Raw genomic sequence first — 5,362 nt, 5'->3', positions numbered from 1 at the left:
AGCATGGATATAAAGTCATCAGATAGATTTCAATGGTAATGTTTTTCACATCTACTTATTATTAAGGAACAAATTTTTATGCTTTGAAGAATTTTTTTTTAATTTGGTAGCCACATGATTAGAAGAAGCATTTCATTACAGCTTTAACATATTCTGTAACATAATCCAGAGCAAAGATACAACTCTTTCAAAAGTGGCTGCAAAATTTTAGGTTCCCAGTTGAATTAATACAGTTATACAATATTGAACTGAGTATAAACCACATGTAGTACTGTTATTATGAAACTGGGTGCACCAGAGTTTGATGCATATATGTTTATGTTTGTAATATGTTCTTGGTTAATTGTTCCTTTGATCAGAATGAAGTGACCCTCCTTATCTCTTCTGATTAGTTTTACTTTGAATTCTATTTTGCCAAGTATTAAAATTTCAAATCCTGCTTACTTCTTAGTGCTGTTTGCTTGGAATATTCTTTTCCATCCTTTTACCTTAAGGTAGTGCCTCTCCTTGAAGGTGAGATGGGTTTCCTGCAGACAGCAAAGAGATATGAAGTCATCAGGTAGATTTCACTGGTAATGTTTATCACCTCTACTACTTAACATGAGGTAAATTGTTATGCCTCCTCCTCAAACATGTCTTTTTTTAATTTGTTGATTTTTCTGTGTGTATATCATACAGAACACCCCACACAATCTTATTCATCTATATACTCACTTCCCAAACGGCACCCTCCCATAGCCTCCCCCCTCCCACATACTGGAGCCCACATACTCTCTCATCCCTGTTACTGTCCTCTGTGTTGTCGACACCCCGAGCTGTTCTCCAGTGCTTGTCCATCTGCTGAATCTAGAGATTCAGCCTATCTAGAGATCTTTGTTTTAGGAAGATCAGCTGTTCCTCATCTAACAGCAATCAGTTCTCTGCCTTTTAAAAAGTATACTAGATGATTTTTGTGTCAATTTGAAATGTTAGGAAAATGTAGTTAAGGTGTTTGTTATGTTTCACATTTGGGGAAAGCAATGTTCTGGTAAAATCTGGGTTGTAGCATTCAGACAAGTACCAATCTTAGATGTTAATTGGACAGAGGAAGAGTGCAGTGAAGGTTCCAAAAGTTTTGATGATTCTAGATGTTCTTTCAGACATTAAATGCAGCCCTTAAGTCTATCAGTAGAAGTCTGAAAATGCTTTGCTTATTTAGATTTTATATATCACTATATAATGTGTGTGTGTGTGTGTGTGTGTGTGTGTGTGTGTTGGGGGGGTGTTCAGAGGAAAAAAACTAAAAATGTGTAAACTATACAATTATTTGTTCTAATTCAACTTTTTTTTGTATTTATTTACTTTGTGTGGGACAAGGAGGTACATGCATGCCCCCAAAACCTGTGAAGGTCAGAGAACAACTTGTGAGAGGAGGTTTTTTCCTTCCACATGTGAGTTCCAATTTGATGGCAAGTGCCTCTACCTGCTGAGCCATCTTGTTGGTCCCTATATTTCAACTACTTAACAGCCCCACAAAATGCGCACAAGAGATAGAAAACTTTTTGTGTTTCTTAACTAACATCCAATCCAATTTTTCCCAGTAATTAAGAATATATTTAACCGTCTCTTACAGTTATAACTGCTAATAACAAGAACATTAACAGCAGTATATATGCTGGTTATTATAAAGAAAAGTACACATCACATTTTAAAATGAAGCCCACCCTCTTTTTCCAGCTCAGATTACTAGGAAATGCTTTGCCATATTAAGTTAAATATGATTGTTTATCATTTTCATTGTACTCTAGTGATAAATTAAAAGGGCTAGTTTTTCTCTCAAATGTCTGTCATGAGAATTTCCAACACCAGTTCACTCCTACCCAATTACCCAGATAATGTTGATCAAAAGAAATGAGTTATGTACATAGCACAGGTCTAGCCTGAGTGTCTTGGAGCTACAACTGTTGTGTGTGATGTGTGGTGTGCATTACTGGGATTGAGATGAGTCCTACTTATCCTGGGCCACATACTCAAAGTCTTTAGTTTTGCATTTCTCAATGACGCACATCTCCACTGAAGTTTTCTGTCAATATTCAAAAGTTTGGTGACTTGAAGTCTCATATTCTCTCCTTGTCTCTGTCTCTGACTCTCTCTCTCTCTCTCTCTCTCTCTCTCTCTCTCTCTCTCTCTCTCTGTGTGTGTGTGTGTGTGTGTGTGTGCCTATCCTTCCCTTTATCTAGACTTTAAGATTTGGGACCTCTTCTTGACTTTAGAATACTTGGATATACATAATGTTAAATTTTAGAAAATTTATGCCACACATCTCACATACACCTTATATATGTTGCATGAGGGAATTTTGTCCATTTTTAACATACTTGTGGGGCAGCTAAGGCTGATCCTGTGAGCTCGGCTGTGAAATTGTTTTCATTGTGCTTTGCTGTGCCATGTTAATGCATTAATGCTCAAGAAGGATTAAATTCTGAGCATTTAGAATTTTCAGGTTATGGATGTTTAACTTTTATGCATGTTCATCTTGTGTATGCACACACACACACACACACACACACACACACACACAAACACACACACAGGATTAGCACTCCTCTAGATACACCTAATACACCTGGTGGATTTGGGAGAGCACAGACATGCAATGGTGACGTGACCTTGCCTCTAAACTTATTGTTTACAGTTCCCCCAGTCACTTCTAAGCTCATTGTTGTGAGTTCTTACAGCCATTTCAGAGAACAAGGCACTTCAGACCGTCAGTTAATCCATCTCCATTCTGCTCCCATCCTTTCCTATTTCCACTGGAAGATCACACTTCAACTTTTACTCATCTTTGTCCTCCTGTCACTTTTCTGTCATTTCTAGCTCCCTTTCCTTATCATTTAAGCTTAAACCCAAAGGAACAGATTCTGGAAAAAAACGGAGAACAGATAAAATAGGTTTATTTAACTTCAACAAAGGGGCACATATCTCAAAACAATGAAGACTGAAGTAAAGCTTGAAAATATGTTGAGGTTATAATCAATAAAACTTGGTAAACAGTACATGGACAACTGAGTGCAAATAAAAATGAATTGGACTTTTCCCAAAAAACATTTGAATAAGTCATAGTGACAGTTTTAGTAAATGAGGGAAGGAGTTCATTTTGGACATAATTTCATCTACTGATGTGGTCTTCAAAAGTTGATCCCACTTATTTCTGTAACTTTGTTTCTTATCCATTCTTTGCTCATTCTTCTTTGTGCCAAGGCACGCCACTACTAGGCTGACTTGTTCACTGTATAACCCGTAAGTCAGGTTTAGGTCACAAAGTGTCATAACATGCTCAGTGAAACTACTCCTAAATCTTTGAAATGACTGTACTATACCAGATGGGTTTGTTTTCTCACCTGTTTTCCCTTGGAATTATACCTTCCCAGAGGAAGGGAACCATGCCCCATTCATCTTTGTATCCCCATCAATTGACACAATGCATGACACACAGACTTAACCCAGATAACATGACTGTATTTTCACTTTGTATCCCACTAGATTTGAATTCCAGAATCAAACCGTGCGTCAGACATATAAAAAGTTCCCAACAGCATTTAAAAAAAAAAAAAAAAAAAAAAACTTTCTTAGCCACAGCTACTTAATTATCTTTCCTCTGAATACGTAAATTTGTAACCTGCGGGATAACACAAAAAGGCAGCTGAGTAGAATGCTGTAGCAATCCATTCCTCAGAGGCACACTGCATGGAATAGCTCTTGGTGCACCAAGTAGCCTTCATAAGAGCTAAGTAAGCAAACTGAGATATCACAGTACTCTGCAACAGGGCAAAACAAAGGTTGTATTAGAAACAACAGAGAGGAAGGCATTTCCAGTGTAACACCATTAGGCCGGGTGGCAAAGAGACTGCCTCTAGTATTCCTCCTTTCCCCTCAGGCAACAGAATCAGGAGCAGAGCACCAATTCTCAGGAGCAAGGTATGAAAGCCAGCACACTTGTGAATCCTGAACCCAGTACTGGGCCTGTCATACTGAGTACTTGGAAGTAGTGCAGTACTTGGAAGAAATTAATCCCATACATGGCCTAAAGCTTACAGTTGGAGCTTCTCAACCCACCCCAGTTTCAGACAGAAAGAGGTGGAGCAGTGGTACAGAGTCAAGTGTTGGTCTACATCATTTATGGCCTTGCCTTGCAGTGGGTCTGGACTCCATCCAAAGACAGCTTAGGTCCTACTGGTTGTGATACTCAGGTATAACTCAGTTTAGAATTAGCCTCGATGATCACAGGACTGTCTCCACTACCCATCTCCCAATCTCAGCCTGCCCAGCAACCAATAAGCCAGTACTTGAATATAAAACTCTATAAAATTCCTTGCAAGTAGCAGAAATCTGCCTCCAGTGCCAAGGACTCCTGTTTTGGCCTTCATCACCACCATTGACATGGCCTTGGTATGCCAGGGCGATGGTGCACTTCCTTGTAACTATATGATTCTGGAGTTTCCCAGCTTAGTGTCAGCCTATGTTGTCAAGGGACTGACTTGACCAACACTATCCCAGCTTCAAACATCATAGTGTAGAGCAACATGCCATTCACTGGCAATAGATCATGGTAGTAAGCATAGGATTTTTCCCTGCAACTTGATGACTAGGTTGTAAAACCTGACAGTGAGAAGATCCTAATAGCTCCATCTCCAGGCCTGTGAATAAAACACCTACAATGGTCCCAGTGCCAGGCAAAGATGAAGACATGCTATTCCCATCTATTAGAATTTGTTAATAGCCAGTACCACTTTGGCTGGTTGTAGCCATCCAGTCTTGGGTCAAGAGTCCACCTTCTCAATAAACAGCCCATAGGAGCATGGCCTTGATCCTATCCCTATAGTGTGCTGGTCTTGGTGGGCTATGAGCTCATTGTATAAAATAGCTTAGCAATGCTGATGCCCATAGCCATAGCCTAGGAGCTTAGGGCTTAGGTCATTCTCTATAGAGCAGAGCCAAATGCTGTAGAACCTACACAGAGGCTGCTGATCACATACGAGGCAACTGAACCTGCCCCAGCCCTAGAGAGAGGCTTGTGGAAATGGCCTACTCTTCCCCAGTACTCCCTTGGTTCATTCATTAAAATACATCAACAGTGCAACAGTATACTCCAGACAAATCTGGTCTTAGGTCACCTTCCAGTGCAGGAATAATGACAATTCACCAAGAACAGACTCTGGAAATCACGTACCCAGGCAACATCTGGTGCTTCAATACTGGCAGTGGCTATAGCTCAGAGAGTATCACCAGTCTATTTAAAATTGTAGAAGTATGAGCATGCATATATAACTAAAAGCTACTTGACAAACAGCAAAGCCAGACAGGCGATACCTTCAGTCGAGTT

Source organism: Nannospalax galili, unplaced genomic scaffold (assembly GCF_000622305.1).
Source record: "Nannospalax galili isolate Female #2095 unplaced genomic scaffold, S.galili_v1.0 scaffold705, whole genome shotgun sequence".
NCBI classification, from domain to species: domain Eukaryota; kingdom Metazoa; phylum Chordata; class Mammalia; order Rodentia; family Spalacidae; genus Nannospalax; species Nannospalax galili.
Note: the sequence above shows the minus strand (reverse complement) of the source record.